This window comes from Dasypus novemcinctus, chromosome 13, assembly GCF_030445035.2.
Source record: "Dasypus novemcinctus isolate mDasNov1 chromosome 13, mDasNov1.1.hap2, whole genome shotgun sequence".
Taxonomy (NCBI): domain Eukaryota; kingdom Metazoa; phylum Chordata; class Mammalia; order Cingulata; family Dasypodidae; genus Dasypus; species Dasypus novemcinctus.
In genome coordinates this window covers 24,166,004-24,183,287 of record NC_080685.1, presented here as the reverse complement: position 1 = coordinate 24,183,287, position 17,284 = coordinate 24,166,004, and the positions used below count along the sequence as shown (strand labels likewise).

At 43.1% G+C, this 17,284-nt stretch overlaps 1 protein-coding gene across 16 annotated transcripts in view; it reads left to right on the top strand.

Annotated features, from left to right (window-relative positions):
* The first annotated feature begins 6,497 nt into the window (after nucleotides 1-6,497).
* The window catches only part of OTUD7B (OTU deubiquitinase 7B), a 69,927-nt gene continuing 59,140 nt past the window's right edge, over nucleotides 6,498-17,284 (top strand). For 3 of the 16 annotated variants that reach the window (XM_071207402.1, XM_058309621.2, XM_071207404.1), the window contains exons 1-2: nucleotides 13,503-13,615; nucleotides 15,880-15,937. The gene's annotated coding sequence lies outside the window, so the exon portion shown is untranslated. Of the gene's footprint in view, nucleotides 6,627-12,066; nucleotides 12,455-13,502; nucleotides 13,616-15,879; nucleotides 15,943-17,284 lie in introns of those variants that run through there. The other 13 variants (XM_071207401.1, XM_058309619.2, XM_058309625.2 and 10 more) reach the window with 11 other exon arrangements.

The window sequence follows — 17,284 nt, the reverse complement described above, 5'->3', positions numbered from 1 at the left end:
CTATTTTTAGCTCTGAATTTGCCCCGGTGGACTTGATGACAAGATTTTGCTTCTCCAAATTAATACTTAATCCCTGCCATACCTCCCCAAATATATATAGGTTTTGTACTCACCCTCTGGCTTTGTTTCCTCCCAGCTGCTCTCAGTCAATATTTTACTCAATTCCTCCCAGCCTTTAGGACCCACCCAAGAGCCTGGCCTGCCTCCTCATCCCCCTTCCAGAAAGGCCAGACATCAGAAACCTTAACAATAGGCTATCTGCTAGAGTAAAAGGAACATGTTTCTTACTAAAAACCATATGACCCAAAGGGGGAAAAGTTTTGACAGTCTTATTTTTTAAAGTTTTGCTTTGTTTTTTCTTTTGAAGGAAAAGAATATAAAAAGGTCAGTTCATTTGCTGTCGGAAAAAAGAACATGACAAGTATATGACTCTCATTTCAGAAGAAGGCTGGCGAATAGAAGTGGGGGAGGGAGGCTCTAGGCCCCACAGAGGTGGGCGGGGCAGCATTCTTGAGGCCCTTCCAGCAGCGTCCAGAGCAGTGTCGGGTAGAGCAGATGGGCGAGGACCCACTTCCTGTTTGAAAATTAAGAAGTAAATGAGTGCCGATAATTATTTAATTATGCCAAAGAGTTTTGGGGCAAGTGTCATTTCCAATTATTTGATAAGGGCCTCCTTGGCTTTCAAAGAAAATGTTCACGGCAAAATCAGTGGCTTTAAACAAATATCTAGGCTCATGATAAAGGCTTCTAATCCAAAGCAGAGAAACATATTTTCCCTTATAAAATATATAGTTCTCTAGTCCCAAGCACTATTTTTTTATTTTTTAAAGATCTATTTATTTATTTATTTATTTATTTATTTATTTATTTATTTATTTATTTCTCTCCCCTTATCTCCAACCCCCTGCCCTGGTTGTCTGTTCTCTGTGTCTATTTGCTGCATCTTCTTCTTTGGCTGCTTCTGTTGTTGTTGTCAGTGGCAGGGGAATCTGTGTTTCTTTTTGTTGTGTCATCTTGTTGTGTCAGCTCTCCGTGTGTGCGGCGCCATTCCTGGGCAGGCTGCACTTTCTTTTGCGCTGGGCAGCTCTCCTTATGGGGCACACTCCTTGTGCGTGGGGCTCCCCTACGTGGGGGACACCCCTGCGTGGCAGAGCACTCCTTGTGCGCATCAGCACTGCACATGGGCCAGCTGTACACGGGTCAAGGAGGCCCGGGGTTTGAACCACGGACCTCCCATGTGGTAGACGGATGCCCTAACCACTGGGCCAACTCCACTTCCCACTGTTTATTTTAACAGGCCCACTCCTTACATTTGTGGGGTTTGGGGCAAGAATGCAAATAGAAACCCCTATATCGTATGCCCCCAAGTTTCACACTCATAAATAAAGCTAACAAATTGTTAAAGAAAATACATTCCGGAGGCAGACTTGGCCCAGTGGTTAGGGCATCTGTCTACCACATGGGAGGTCCGTGGTTCAAACCCCGGGCCTCCTTGACCCTTGTGGAGCTGGCCTATGAGCAGTGCTGATGCGCGCAAGGAGTGCCCTGCCACGCAGGAGTGTCCCCCGCGTAGGGGAGCCCCACGTACAAGGAGTGCACCCCATAAGGAGAGCCGCCCAGCGCAAAAGAAAGTGCAGCCTGCCTAAGAATTGTGCCACCCACACGGAGAGCTGACACAACAAGATGATGCAATAAAAAGAGACACTGATTCCTGAGCCACTGACAACAACAGAAGCGGACAAAGAAGACGCAGCAAATAGACACGGAGAACAGACAACCAGGGTGGGGGGGAGGGGAAGTAAATTAAAAAAAAAAATACATTCCATCCTCTTCCCTTGTCAAATATATCTTCACAACAAGTTGGAAGGCCAGGTTCAAATGTAGAATTATTAAACTCCTTGGGGTTGCAGGCTAGAACGAGGCAGTGTGCTGTGGACCCAGGGAAGAGGACACCCAGGCCGTGGCAGTGGGCTCAGGGCACCCGGAGAGTGGTCTAGGAGGGGGTCCCAGGCTCCAGCTATGTATGTCTCCTGATCCATGGGGACAGACATGGCCAGAGGAAGGCCAGAATGGGGCCTTTCCAAGTTCAGGGCTCAGAGCAGGGATGCCCCTTGTGTGAGCTCAAGGGCAGTACTGATGTGTTATCTAGGAATCCCCCTTTATTATTTCTACTCTCCTACTAATACCCTGTCCTTGTCTTTTGCCTCTTTTCCTGCCTACTCTTTTCTTTCTGACCAGAAAGAGGCTAACTATTGCTCTGCTCAGATACTAATTTTACTAAATAGGACACCAAGAGAGTGTCTTCCGTTATTTCTCTCTTTGGTTCCAATTCCCTCTGCTAATTATCTGGGACCTTTTTTATTAGCAATGTTTATCCATGGGAGGCCTGTCAGGGAAAAAAGAGTGTGGGTGGCAATAAGTCTGGGGAGGAGAAATGATGCTTTCTTTTCACTTCGGAGAAGGCCTTAAGAATATGATTCTTCTTAGGGTTTGTGGCAGACTCCACCCCTTGGGGAGAGAGGGAATGGCCCGAGCAGCATTCACACTGGAAAGGAGGGAACACTGCTAACTGCAGAGGAACAGAAAACACGTGACTGGCCAGGCCTCTGAGCACACCAGTCTACATGAAAGAGAGTGGGAAATGAAGGTCAACACCATCGTCACATAAATGTGGATTTAGGGCTCATATGGTGGGCACTGCACACCACACAGGAGCCCTTTAGTACCATAAGGACAGGGAGTGAAAAGGGGGTTCACCCCTCTCATCCCATTGTAGCCCAAGTTTCTGTGAAGGTACCCGGTATTTTGAGACTCAGATAAAATTGTTGTGAGCTCATTTCTCTGTGCGGTAGGAGTCTATCAATTTCTCCAGGGGTTCTAGAGGTGGGGGTGTACCTTATGCGTGCCTTCATTATAGTTGCTGCTTCTGTTGGGTGGTTCACTGGATGGATCATTTCATTGTCTCCAGAGTGTTTTGCTGTTTCACACCACATCGTACCTCTATACGAGATATTTGTGTATTAGGTTTTGCTAAAGATTGGGGGCAATGGAGAGGTCTAATATTGCCATGTTGCTTGGTCCTTTCTCTTTCTTTAAAGACTCCCCATTTTCTTGGCCTCCTTCCATACTTTGATTTTCCTCATTTTATTTTAGCCAAGGACTCGTTAATGGGTCCTGCTAAATAATGGATCACATGTTCCAGTTCCTGTTCTGAGGCCCAGAGAGCTAGCAGTGCCTTGCAATGGCAACCATCCCTCCCTCTTCCAATTCTGTGTGTGCGGGGGAAGGAGGCTATATCAAGAATGATTTCCTTACTATGTGAATTATGTCACCTCCCTTAGGAGGTTTTTGGTTTTTTTTTAAAGATTTTTTTCTTCCCCTCTCCCTGCCCCGCCCTGCTGTTTTTGCTGTCTTTGTCCATTCGCTGTATGATTTTCTGTATCTTTTTCTTTTTTTGTCTTCTAGTCTCGTCTTTCTCTTCTAGGATTCACCGGGATTTGATCCTGGGACCTTTGATGTGGAGAGAGGTTCCCTGTCAATTGCACCACCTCAGTTCACCTTGACTCTCCCCTTCCTCTCTCTTTTGTTTTGTCATCATCTTGCTCTGTGATTCACTTGTGCAGGCACTGGGTCACCACGCGGGCACTGGCTTGCCACGTGAGCACTCAGCTCGCCACGTGAGCACTGGCTTGCCACATTGGCACTGGCTCACCACATGGGCACTCAGCTCTCCAAGCAGGCACTTGCATGGGCACTAGCTCACTGTGCGGGCACTGGCTCACCACGTGGGCACTCAAGTGGGCACTCATCTCTCCACGCAGGCACTCATGCAGGCACTTGGCTTACCACATGGGCACTCAGCTCACCATGTGGGCACCCACATGGGCACTTGGCTCACTGCACAGGCATTTGGCTCACTTGGCTCACTGCGTGGGCACTTGGCTCACCACACGGGCATTCAGCTTGCCATGCAGGCATGCTTTCTCTTTTTCTTTTTCACAAGGAGGCCCCAGGGATGGAACCCAAGTCCTCCCATATGGTAGGCAGAGCCCTTATCACTTGAGCCACAGCCGCTTCTCCACTTTTTGTTTTAAATATTTTCTTTCTCGGTTACACGATGATCCCAAAGCAATCTATGACTCTCTCAATTCTTTCAGTTCCTCAGGAATGTATAGTGCTAATCACATTATTATTGTTGTTGTTAGCAGTAGGTGCATTTCCCTTCAAGAGCTATTGTACACTTTTGAGCAGGGAATTACAAAATCAGATCTTAGTTTTAGGCAGAGCATGAAGGACAGATAAGGGAGAAATTAAAGCAAGAGACCAGTTGTGGAGTTATTTGACAATAGTTAAGGTCAGAGGTAATGAACTAAAATTGTGGCAGTAGGAATTGGGAGAAAGGGATAGATACAATGATTCAATGTATATGCATTAACAATCATGGTTTGCAGACTACAAAAAAGGAACCTAGATTTAAGCAGGGACTCCAGTATGGCGCCTGCGGGGTTACCTAACTGTAGATGTGTGTGTGCGGGTGCTGGGGGAGCCCCACAGGCACGTAGGCTAGAGCAACACCAAGTCACTGCCTGGCTTCAGTTCTAAGAAGTAACCACAGTACTCTCTGACTGAGTGTTAGAAGCTGTTTGTTGCGTAGAGACCTGTAAATGCTATTCATCTAGAGAAGGAGGAAAGGAGGAAATTAAAGATCAAAAGGAAAATTTGGTAGGAAGCAGGAAATCAAGACAGAACGTACTGTAGAGACAGTAAGAATCGGAGCTCTCAGGTTCTTTCAGCAATGAATGTCTTGGTCAAAGGCCAAATGGAACTTTTACAGGCTTCATCACCTTTCATGTTTCATCCTGGATAAGGTAAAGGGCACATGTCAGGCAGAGAAGGATTTGGACTCTGAATGCCTAGTCTTGCTCATGGAAGCTCCTTGAGTGCACTGGTCACATCTTCACATGCCTTCCATACCTTCCATGCATTATTTACTGGCCAGTAAGAGGTGAGCTGTCACTAGTGTGAGATCCATGGCCCAGGGAAAGGCTGTTAGGGAAGGGGGCCCACTTAAAGGCTGGCAGGGCCGGGCTCCTGGTTAGCACTTGTGACCGCCTTCTATCAGTTCTCATTATTCTGTCCTGCAGGTTTTCTTACTCTTCCCATGTCAGTGTTTTCTTTTTCTTTTCTGTCTTTCTTTTTTTTTCTCGAAAAGTTGTGGGTTTACAAAACAATCGTGTATACCATACAGGATTCTCTTATATCACCCCACCACCAGCTCCTAACATTGCTGTGACACGTTTGTTATAAATGATGAAAGAACATCATTACGACATTACTGCTATCTATGGTCCACAGCTTATATTCAGTGTATTTTCCCCTCAAACCATTCTATTATTAACACCATGTATTAGTACTGTATATTTGTTACAGTTCATGAGAGAATATTCTCGTTTTGCACTGTTAATCGCCATCCATCATTCACCATGGGGCCCTCTGCCTTGTACAGTCCATCTAAAGTGTACACTCATTGGCTCTCAGTTTCATCATAGAATTGTGCTGTCATCAGCTCAGTCCATTTCAGAACATGTTCATTTCTCCAAAAGGAAAAATCCCATATCTTCTTATAACAACCCCCCATTATTAACCCTTTGCATTGATATAGTACCTTGTCATTGCTGTGAAAATACTACCCTATTACTGTTAACTTAGTCTACACATTACATTAGTTGTATTTTCCCCATTTATCTCCATATCGTAACACCTTGTAATAGAGGAACATTCCTGGATTTTTACTATTTAACTGTGGTCATCATCCACCACCAAAATCATGATGTTGTACAGCTCCTAGATTATCTTCTAGCTTTCTTTCAATTGAATGTTTTCTTTTTAAATTCCCTCAGTGCTTAAACTTTCCCCTGGGGCGCCCCAAGAATACTTCACTTTTCATTGAATTTCTCCTAGTTCTTGATCTTGGTCCACTAATTTCTTCTGACCTCAGGACTTCATCTCTTCTTAAACTAGGAAGGTTACCTAAATAATGGTAACACTTTACAATTCCATTTTTTTTTTCTTCCAGATTTGCAGGCTTGGCTTGCCCAAAGGCCATAAGCAGCATGGGAATAGCCAGAATGCTGATGAGTTCAGTAATCTGGAAAGCAATAGTCAGAGGATACAACATGAAGAGATATTCTAGTGAATACCAATTGGATATAGTCACTCAACCCAAGAGATCTGATGCAGGAAAAGAAGCATACATTTATAATTTAGGAAAGCATTTTTAGTGCAGAGTAGCCATAGAGGTCAAAGTTGGGCCATGAGACGCATTAAAAAGAGGAGGTGAGAAGACGGTTCAAGTGAATGCCCCAAAGCAGTAGTCAGAGCTCGGTTCAGTCTCACATCTTCTATCCCCTGAATGCACAGACAGTTTCCAGTAGCTCGAGTTTTGGCCTGCCTCCCAGTGCTGACCTAGTCAGCAAGCGCAGTGACTTTGTCATTCCGTTTTCAGGCCTCTCCTCAATGCCTCAGTCAATGTGTTGGCAGTCTTAATTACTGCTTCCCCCAAGCCTGGGGTGTGTCACCTGTGAGGTGCAGATGAAGCTGACCCATCTGGCTGGCATTCCAATCAGGTAAGGTAGCACTTGTTCTCTCTGCAGCCTCAGGAATTGGCTTCTCTTCCTTACCTACCTGCTGAGAGGCCTCTGAGGGCCTTAGAAGCCCATTCTTACATCCTCAGGGGATTTGTCAGGACCAGAATAGGAACATGCCCAATCTTGCCAAGAGCCTTTTAGTTAATGTCCTGACATAACTCTCCTGGGGACTGGGAGCTGATAAATCCTATTTACAATAAGTTACCTCCTGTGATCTTTAGTGTTCATAGGACCTGGAGACAAGGAATTTTTTCCTAAGAGTTCCCCTAATGCCTACTCTAGAAACCCTTTAGGAGGCACAGGAAGGTGTGGTATCATTGAACACTTCTCTGTTTTGCTGTTTTTATTTTTCCTAGGTTTTTCCATTAATGGACGAAATATTTAACTTATAAACAAATACTGTGAAAATTTAATAGATCATGGCAACTGTTAAATTCCAATTGACTAGTAAAGACATTTATAGATTAGTAATTTACAGGAAGACTCTGAAAGGAGGTGATACAGGTTGGTCCTTGAACTATCCAGAGAAAATTTAAAGGCAGAGGAAAGAACGTTGGGTGGTAACAGCAGTCTTTTCCTGTCTTGCTAGAGCTATTTTGCACATCTCTTCCCAATGTTTAATGACATCACATTGGTAGCCTGAAATTGCCAGTGGTAGGAATATTTGCACCAAAGAAATTGGTATATACTACAAACAAACCAGGGATTTTTCCTCCTGGAGAGCTCTTTGTTAGTATTTGCCAGCAAATCAATGGTGGTAAAGTAAGTAGAACAAAATGTAGATGTGGAAATTAGTCAGCCAGATTCTGGAATCAGGTAAAGACGGGGTTTACACAGCAGAAAAGGAATTTTGACTTTGATCTATAGATATCAAGGAGGCATTGATGGCTTTTTATTAGTTAAGATGCTTTTGGCTACAAGTAAGAGAAAAATGGCTTAAACAATTAAGGAAGATACATTATCTCATATAACAAGAATTTCAGGTAGGACCATACCAGAGTTGGTTAATTCAGCAGTTCACCAAAGACCCAAATTCTTTTAATCTTTCTGCTCTGCCATAACTTAGTATGTCAGCTTATCCTCAGACCAGAAGAGTAGTTCCAAACCTAACAAAAGAAGATAAAAATTTCTTCTTCTTTTCCTTTATAAGAGCAAGGAAATCTTTCCCAGAAGCTTCTGACAGATTTCTTTGCATCTCAGATTGATCAGAACCATATCACATGCACACACCTAAACCAATCACTGGCAAGGGGAATGGAACCCCATGATTAGCTTAGATCAGTGTTTCACTCATTTCCCCCACCCCATCTCCTGTGAAGCCCATAGACATTAGAGAAGAATGGCTATTTAGCATAATCAGGATTCTATAAGCAAGGAGGAAGAAGGGGGTGGATGGTTTAGCATGTCTGCTATAGCTTTTGAAAAGGGAGAGAAGAGAGTGATGCAATATTTTAGGAAACATAATCTAGCCATGGTGGGCAAGCAGATAGAAGGCCTGGGAATAGAGAGACCCAGTAATACTATTATAAAGGTCTGGGTGAAATCATAAGCTACCAAAGCAATGGTTCTCAGCCTTGGCTGCCAGTTCATTCATTTATTCAGCAGATATTGAATGAATGCCTGCCATTGGCCCGACATTATGCTAGGCACTATAGATAAAATGGTGACTTTACCTCATGGAGTTTCACAATCTAGTGGGTGAAGCAAATATTAATCAAATAATCCCACAAGTAAATGTAAATTTACAACCTGCTTAAGTGTTACGAAGGAGACCTGGATATTTTTTTTCTTATTTTCAAATTGAGGTAAAATCACATACAGTGAAATGCACAGACCTTAAGTGTACAATTTGATGTTCATGTGTAATCACAGCCCCAATCAAGAAAGAGAACATTTTTATCACCCCAGAAAGTTCCCTCCTGCCCCAGTCCATTCAGTCTCCACCTTCCCCCATAGGCAACCACGGTTCTATCAACAGAGATTATGTTTGCATGTTCTTGAATTTCATATAAATGGTTTCTTTTGCTCAACAAATGTTTTCGCAATTCATCAATGTTGTGTTTAAAGGTAGTTCACTTTTAAAAATTGCATTCTGCTGTATGAATATACCACAGTTTTTAAATATATTTTTCTTCTGGTGACATGTGAAATTTTTCCAGCTTGGGGCTATTATGAATAAAGCTGTTATGAACATTCTTTTTTTTTAATTTTTATTTTTTATTGAAGTATATCATTCATACATAAACACAGATAAACAATAAATGTATAGTAAAGATTGCAAACTTACAAAATAAACATATATAACATTACACATGGGTCTCATACATCACCCTTCCACCAACTCTTTGCATTGGTGTGAAATATTGGTACAAACTCTGCAAGAGCATTATGAACATTCATTGTTAAGTTTTTTTGGTGGACATATATTTTCATTTCTACTGGGTAAATACCTAAGAGTAGAATTGTTGGGTCAAAGAGTAGAAATGTGTTTAAGAATCCTGGATATTTTTAAAAATTGTAGATTCATGAGCCTCACTCCTAAAAATTCTGAATCAGTCAGTCTGAGGTTCCTAGGCATATACATAGTTTCTAAAACTCCACAGAACCACTGGACTAAATTATAGTGGTGGTAGTGAAAAGGAAGTTATTTTGTTGTGGTTCTCTTTTCTACCACAAAAGCACATAAATGCCAATAATTTTTTTTTTCTTAGCTGCCTGCAAATTAGGTTTCTCTGAACATTTCTCTATCCTCTTTTCTTTAGCCCCAGTGTTGAAATAGTCTCTCCTTTTAGTTTCTCTGGTGAAATGGCAAAGTTCTGGATTTTCTGCTCTTGCTTAAGTTGAAGAGAAAGTTTAGTGAGCTCCTTGGAGAAGCCCTTAGAATTGCTAAGACAAGTAAACAAAAGCAGGCCTTTAGGGTGGCAGAGAGCTATGTACTGAATGGCATTTGAGAGTGTGTGGCCCTGGGTGCACTGGTAGAGTTTTCTCTGCTGCTTTTCTTTCCTTACTCTTCTACCTGGCAGCAAAACATGTAGTCAGTTGTGTTTCTGACTAGTTCTGGGCATCCAACATAATGACAGCCAAAATGGCTACATATCATTAGAGAAGAAGTCCCCAATTTCTAGTCAGAGAAACTGACATATAGGAATAGGGAGTCACTTAATGTTCTGGGGGTTGGCTGAGCTGGAACCAGAACCCAGGTGGCCTGGCATGCAGCCTGGCTGACCACACTGCTACCCACACAGGCTGGGCTGACAGAAAACAAGCAACCCATTGAGCAATTACACAAACAACAATGAGTGATGGATGTTCAGAGCAAGAAACAGTCACAAAGCAACTGCAACTCCATCCCTTCCTGACCCCTGTGTTTCCAGGTAAGCCTGTAAAGTGTGGTCACAATTGAATTTGATACAACCTGGCCCAGCTTTCAAATTTGGAAACATTTGGGGGTCAATGCCAGAAGAAAAAGACTGCCTTGTACTAAGGATGGAGAGTGCCTTTGAATGACATACCTGGTGCTAATACGTTTTTGATCAGGGAGTTTAAGGCTAGAAAGACATAGTTAGCAGCCAGTCATAACTTGGCTCTCAGCTTTTGGATTTTTGAGGCTCCTTATTAGGGGAACTGTACTCCAACCTCAGATTTAGCTAGCAAGTGGTGGGTATGAGCAAAGGACTTGAGTTAGCAGCAGTTTAGGAGACCAAATCTCATCCTACTTTCCTATTCAAATTTGCCACTGAATAGTATCCAAATTTTGTGGCCCTGCATGCTTGAAACCCAGGCCAAATGGCTCTACTGGCCAACCAGAGTTGTAGGTCCTGGCATGCTTCACACAAGGCGCTCTGACCTGCTTGGCCTTGCTGTGGTTCCAGGCCTAGTCCCAAATTCTCGACTCTAAACTCTAGCATATTCCCAAGAGATACAGCTGTATAAGAAGTTATCTGGGGAAACGGACTTTGGCCCAGTGGTTAGGGCGTCCGTCTACCATATGGGAGGTCCTCGGTTCAAACCCCGGGAGGTCCGCGGTTCAAACCCCGGGCCTCCTTGACCTGTGTGGAGCTGGCCATGCGCAGTGCTGATGCGCGCAAGGAGTGCCATGCCACGCAAGGGTGTCCCCCGCGTGGGGGAGCCCCATGCGCAAGGAGTGCGCCCGTGAGGAGAGCCGCCCAGCGTGAAAAGAAAGAGCAGCCTGCCCAGGAATGGCGCCACCCACACTTCCCATGCTGCTGAGGACTACAGAAGCGGACAAAGAAACAAGATGCAGCAAATAGACACCAAGAACAGACAACCAGGGGAGGGGGGGAAATTAAATAAATAAATAAATCTTAAAAAAAAAAAAAGAAGTTATCTGTTTTAGGTGTCAGTTTCCTATATGAGCTGGTTAATTCTAATATCTATGTTCCCTTTAGAAACTGAGGACTTAACAAAGTTGTGAGATGACAGCAAAGTTGACTGCAGCAACACATGCCTGACAGGCACAAGTCAAAGATTACTTTGAATATGCAGAACAAATGCCACAATATTAGGAATCTGAATTAAAATTTAGAACTTCTTTAGGCAAACTATAACAGGGACTGACTCCATTTTGTGCTTGTTTTAAAGTAGCATTTATTAAATGGCTCTTCTTACTTGAAATATTCCACATTCTCCTAATATTCATTCATTCAGCAAATATTGAAGTCCTACGATGTGCATGGCTATGCTCTCATAGCCATAGCACACTGTAATATACATAGCATATCTGTGAGTTCTGCTTTATAAGATAGCTTTAAATATTTTACTAAATTGTAAGATCCTTGATGCCTGGGATTATGTCTTGTTCATTTCTGTATCCTGGATACCACTGGACACAGTGCCTTGCAGATACTAGGGACTCAATAATTCTTTGTAGAATTGAATTATGCTGTAACGTAAAAAACACCACAGAAAAGAGCTGCATAACTTTTTTTTTTGTTTACTAACAGTCTAAGGCAGGTGTGTCAATAGTAAATAAAAATTGTTTATAATACAGAAAGGTATGTTCACTTCAAGAATGAAGGAACAAGGGAAGTGTATAACTGGGTAGAGATCGGTCTGGAAGAAGCGTTAATTTTCCTCTGGTGAATTGAGAGTGATTGCGTAGAAGAACTAGAATTTTAGTCTTCTCGTTCTAAAGTGTTTTCATCCCTCTCACCTTTCTAGAACTATCCCGCCCCTTCTACTTCTTTCCAAAGGGCTGTAGCCTACCGACTCTAACCGAAAGTCTCAAGAGTCCACCCTGTACCCTTCGGGCTCTGGTTCAAGAACCCTCTAGACCAGGGGCTTCAGGAACGTGGGCCAGGAACCCACAGGGTCAGGGGCCCCGCCAGCGCCAAACCGGCCGCCGGCGGGGGCGTGGCGCTAAAGGCGGGGCTGCTATGGGGTGGGGCGGGGCGGGGAGGGGCGGGAGGAGGTCCGGGGGCCGTTTGGGTGTCACCACCAACCCGCTCCGGCCGGAAACTGGCTCTTGTTTCCGGCCGGACGGCCGAAATTCACCGATCCTGAACCAGCCGCCGGAGTCGGAGTGGCGACCCGGGTGGAGCAGACAAAAAGCCACTGGGGAAGGCCTGTCCTGCTCAGTCCCGTCTGACTCCAGCTCCTGATCCTGTGCGGAACAGCAGCCACGGCCGCGGACTCCGCCACCGCCACCGCCTCCGCCTCCGCCTCCGCCTCCATCGACGTCGGGGGAGGGGCCGGCCGGACCCCGGGGTCACTGCTGAGGAATGAGGAGAGGCGGCCGGGCCGCGCGCTCCGCCCCGGCCTAGGGCCTGGCCCCGGGAGCTGTGAGGGTAACGGAGCCCCTCGCCCTGACATCCTCTCCCTGTCTACTCCCGCCTCTTCAACCTCCTAGACTCTGACCCTCTAGCTCCCCTGTCTCCCTTTTCCTTTCTGATTGAAAGGAAAAGGGAGACTATCTCCGGGAGCCATCTCTCTGGGCACCCCCTCCCTTCTTGTCCTGCCTCCTCCTTGCTTCAATCCAACCTTTTTCCCCTTTACTCCTCCCTTTCAGTGGCGTCTCACGTTCCTACCCCTTCTCCCTCATTCCTGGCCGCTCTCTCCAAACTGCGCTGGACAGTTTGGAACTTCTTCCCTTGTCAGCTATACTTTCGGAAACGAATGGTAGAGTTTTAGGGTGGAAGGCTTGTTAAGAGTGCAAGCTACTCGCCCCGAGTAGGATAAAGTTTATTTTAAAGTCTCAATATGATAGTAAAATGAAACAAAACAAGCGTGTATTTCCCCAGTGATAGCCAAAATGATGTGCTACCAGTATGGAGAAAGAGAGCGAAAAAGAGACCTGTGTGTTTGTGATTCTAGAGCAGGCTTATGAACTTTAGAAAAGAGAAAAGTTGCCATGAGCCGATGGAAACTTTAGATGCTCATGATGAGTAAGCCGGGGACTGCCTGATCTCACTCCTCTTCTCGTAATTACTAGGTTAACGGTGTGGCTCTAGTGGGATGGAATGGGATTTGTTTACTGGGCCGACGTATTTTTAGCTTGTCGGTTCACGGGGACCAGCGCTCTGAGGCTTTCTCTTGTCTTTCGCTGTCTCCCTCCCTCCGTCTCTTGCAGCCGCACCCTGCCCCCCCCCCTTCCTGCTAGTCTGTCTATTTAATCTAACTGGCTCTATTGGGCACAATACAGGTATAAAAATTAAGTTGAAAGAAGCTGGCTGGTGATTAATTTTATGTAAGAGATACCCCCCCCCCCGCCCCCGCCCAACTCTTCAGGGAGTTTTCTTTTCATGAATGCAAAGCTAAGAATTAATAGGACTTTTCTTTTTATAAGTAATTTATAAGGTGCTTTATTTAGAAAGTCAAAATCTGGTTATTTTTCAGTCTTCGGTTTCTCACACTGCTCATTTTGAAGATCTGTGAGGAGTCTGGATCCCTTTGTCTTTCATAGCCTATCCCAAAGATAGGAAAGAACAAAGTAGAAAGAAGAGGTGGTGGTAAGGCTAGCTGCACCTTGTCCTTTAAAAACATTTTCTGTACTATTTAACTTTTTAAAACATTTAAAGTACTTTTCTTTCTAGTAAAGGAGTTTGCATTCCTGATGAGGTGGAGGGAAGAAGACTGCAGGGGGTTACTATGTACTTAAAGATTGCCTATGAATACAAATATTAGCTCATGCTAGGAATAATTGAGAAGGTAAATAAGCTGAACGCATATATTCCAAAACCAAAAGAGATTGTTTTTCAGCCCCCACCTCATTTTGGATTATCAGCTCCTTTCTGCCAATAATTATCCATTAACATGAATAATTTACAGTGAAACAGATACCCATTTTGGACATTATGCATTCAAGCAGGAAGGAAAGATGGAAGACCATAATTCCCAAACTACTGCTATTTTTTTTTTTTTGCCTGATCTGACTTATCCTTTTCATTAAATGCCAAAGACTCAGAAAAAAATGTAAAGCTTTGCCAAAGAAAGGGCAGTCTGCTGACTTGTGAGGCAGGGTGACCAGTAACAGATGCTGATTTTTAATTTGACTTTGGGTGGTGGTATGTCACCAACAACTTGGAAATTTCCCTAAAGCTTTATTTCCTTAATCTTTTTCCTTTGAGACTTCTATTGAAGAAAAAAAAGATTTAATTTGGAGAGAATATCTAATTTTTAAAAAATCACACGTAACTGCCCCCCCCAGGCTGTTGACTATCAGTAATTGCTTTAATTTTTCTGAGTTGGTTGGTGCCAATATTGTCGTTCTATTTATATCTGTGTTTAGCAACTTCCCCTAGTTGAACTGCATATAATATTTCAGGGGGTGGGGACTGAAGGTGTTGAATAAACATAGGAATACGTGAGGGGTAGTTCCATAGCCCACCACTATTCCCAGTTCTCAGAAAGCTTTGTTTGGAATTTTGAGATTAAGCATGTATTTCATTAGTCAAGGGAATTATGATGGAATAACTCAGTATTACAAATAAATTTGTAGATTGTTATGGGAGCACTCAGTGCCAGTTGTTACGTTGGGGAGCCCCTGGATATCTTAAGCATGCTAAGGAATCGGTCAGAGATCATTCTAAGGGCCCCTTTCCTTACCCCTAACACTTGTTCCACCAAGGGGAAAATCCTGAAACAGTGCCTTGCGATGTGACCTCAAAACTATCTTTACTAAGAGTAGAATAGTATACTGTGGAATCCTCCCAACAGCCCTAACAAATTAAAAATTTGTATAACTGGAATGTAGATATAGGGCAGTTTTATTGTGAATGCCTGATTTCAGTAGGTTTTTAATATGATAGAAGGGATTTTATTATTATATTTTTAAAAATAAGAGGTAATTGCTGAATAATGATTGAACACTCCTGTGGTAAAAGCAGCCTCCAGGCTACAGTGACAGGCCTTGGGAAGATATAAAAGATGTAAAGACAGGTGTCCTTGATATTAGGAGTGGAGATGGGGTATATGATATAAATGGGAAGGCAGATTATTATACTTTAACATTTAGGAAACAACATAAACAAAACCAAGTTTAATGTGCTATAAATGGAGTATGCAAGAGCTGAGAAAATCTGAAGAAACAAAGTTAAGAACCAGTGAGATAAGTTAGGGAAGATTTCTGCATTAGTAAATTTTGAAATGTGGAAGGCTATGGATTAGAGTTATAGAGAGGCATGGGCTATGGAGTTAAGACTGCTTCAAATCTTGGTTCTACCTTTTATGATGTAACCTTAGAGAAATTATTTTGCTATCCTCTATAAAATAAGCATGCACATTCAAGTAAATGAAGTGGTATAGGGCACATAATAGTCATTCAGTGTTAGAAATAAAAGGAAGGATCTTCCAGGCAGAAAGTATAGAATATACAGTGTACAATGATGGTATGAATGACTAATTTGTGCTTGTGGGGGAATAAATGAGTGTGACTGGAGAGAATGTGGGTTGGTCAAGTCATGGGTAGAGCAGGCAAGAGTTATGGTTGGTGGAGAGGACTCAGAGGCCAGACTCTGTTGGATGTTGATAGAAAGGTCAATAGAGTCATTGTAGGTCCTTGAACAAAGGGTGGATTTAATGAGAAGTACTGACCCTCTGGTCCAGGAATTCAGGGACAAGGAGTCAGGCAGGCACCGGTACATTGTGACCTTTCAGCTGCTTTTCTGGACCATCATGGCCTAAAGAGATAGTCAGGAGCCATAAGATTTCTTGTAGAAGTTTATGTATTCAAGCAGCCTTATTATGCTAAATTCTGCTTGTTCCTGTCACACAGTGCACCAACCTGTGGGGAAATCTTAAGACTATGGCTGGAGTCTCCTCAAGTGCTTATGGTAAGGTCAGCATCATGTTTCACATGCATTTAATCCTCAGATTATCTGTCTTTAATGCAGGGAGCTTAATATAGAAATTTCTTGGTTTGAAAATATAGTAGTATTTTTACTAGATTTGTTTTTGCTTGGGTTTATTATTATTATTACTACTACTATTGGCCTTTCTAAGTTTGAATTACCTGATGGTAAGGAGAATATACAGAATGACACTAAACAATCAATCTTGGATGAAAAGTTTTGCTCCAGAAATCAAAAAAGAATAATCCATTTGGGGATAATTAAGACTGGACTGTTCTGGGTACATTAATGAAGACCAATTTCTTTACAGACTCTGTGGGTCTAGTGTGGCATGAGGCGGTCTATCTTACATCTAAGAGTGGTTGATAGGGCCAGAATGAGTCTCCACTCACGATATCAGGAGGAATCCCACCGTATTACGTTGCATTGTTGAAGATTCAGCTGGCTTTCTCAAAGGACTTAGGCTTTGTGGAAGCTCTTCCAGATACCAGCTCCACTGAAAATATGTCATATGTTTTCTTCCTGAAGGAGATTTGTTTGAGAATATGACAAACTTATTAAAAAAAGGGAGAATGGGGTGAGGAGGGGGCATAGGAAGAATTATCTGTGTTTTAAAAATAAATAAAATCACACAGCTGTTCTTCCACCCTTTTTCTTTCAGTTGACATGCACACTGGAATTCTTGCTTTCCTTCATCCCTGCTCCCCTCCCCCATCTGCTCATAATCATTACCAAAGCTATGTGCTTGTGATGTCAGCACATGATTATTATTTACCTCTTGAGTCTGGTGATTGTAGTCTTTCTGAACTGGAAGAGGTGGAAGAGTCAGGAATCTTATACAAAACTTAGTTCAACTTTTTTTTTTTTTGTATTATGTCTTATCCCTATCCCTCTTTTTCCTCTAAGAAATAGTTTTGGATGGGAGAAATTACTAAACTCTTATATTTAGTGGTATACCATGAGTTTCCATCTCTCCTAGGTGTGATAGAAGATTAAGAAAAATGACAACCTTGGCCTTACATAAAGCTTACAGTCCAGTTGGGAGTGAGAGGAATAGGAAGGAATGAATACTTTCTGAGCCTCTGTTATTAAGCCAAACAAATAAAATTTAAAAATAAGAAAGTATATTGTTAGTTGCATAGTAGAGACTCCATACCTTAGGGATTGAGCAAAAAGCCTGGGAATAGGAATGTACCTGGGATGTTCTTCGGGCAGTGATGAGACAGACCTGGGAAGCAGTGAGTGGTAAAATGAAATTGGGTAGGTAAGTTTGGAGCTATGTTTATAGAGTCTTTAAAGCCAGGCTTATAAGTTTAGATTTTAAGTGAC